The sequence below is a fragment of the Morone saxatilis genome, unplaced genomic scaffold, assembly GCF_004916995.1.
Source record: "Morone saxatilis isolate NCDOM2014 unplaced genomic scaffold, NCSU_SB_2.0 Contig5, whole genome shotgun sequence".
In the NCBI taxonomy this organism is placed as follows: Eukaryota; Metazoa; Chordata; class Actinopteri; family Moronidae; genus Morone; species Morone saxatilis.
This window is the reverse complement of record NW_023340095.1, coordinates 406,489-406,733: the sequence shown is the minus strand read 5'-3', so window position 1 is coordinate 406,733 and position 245 is coordinate 406,489. Positions and strand designations below refer to the sequence as shown.

Below are 245 nucleotides of genomic sequence, written 5' to 3'. Positions count from 1 at the left end.
CACACACACACACGCACACACTCGTCCCACTCACGCCCTCTAGACAGAAATAACCTGCAGTGTCACGTGACCTCGCACGCCGCCGCCTCCCCCAGGATGACGGGGAGGATAAATTCAGCTGGTTTCTGTTGGATCAGTGTGAACTTTTATTTTATTAAACACTCTGTTTGTTGCTCTGACTGTTGTTTATTATCAGGAAAGAACAACAACAACAACAACCTGTTGACAACTTCCTGTTTCATGGC

General features: G+C 47.3%; 1 protein-coding gene across 1 annotated transcript in view; it reads left to right on the top strand.

Moving 5' to 3' along the window:
• Positions 1-245, top strand: part of wdr4 (WD repeat domain 4) — a gene marked incomplete at its 5' end in the record, with an annotated part of 4,684 nt that overhangs the window by 2,115 nt on the left and 2,324 nt on the right. The gene's annotated exons all lie outside the window — the stretch shown is intronic.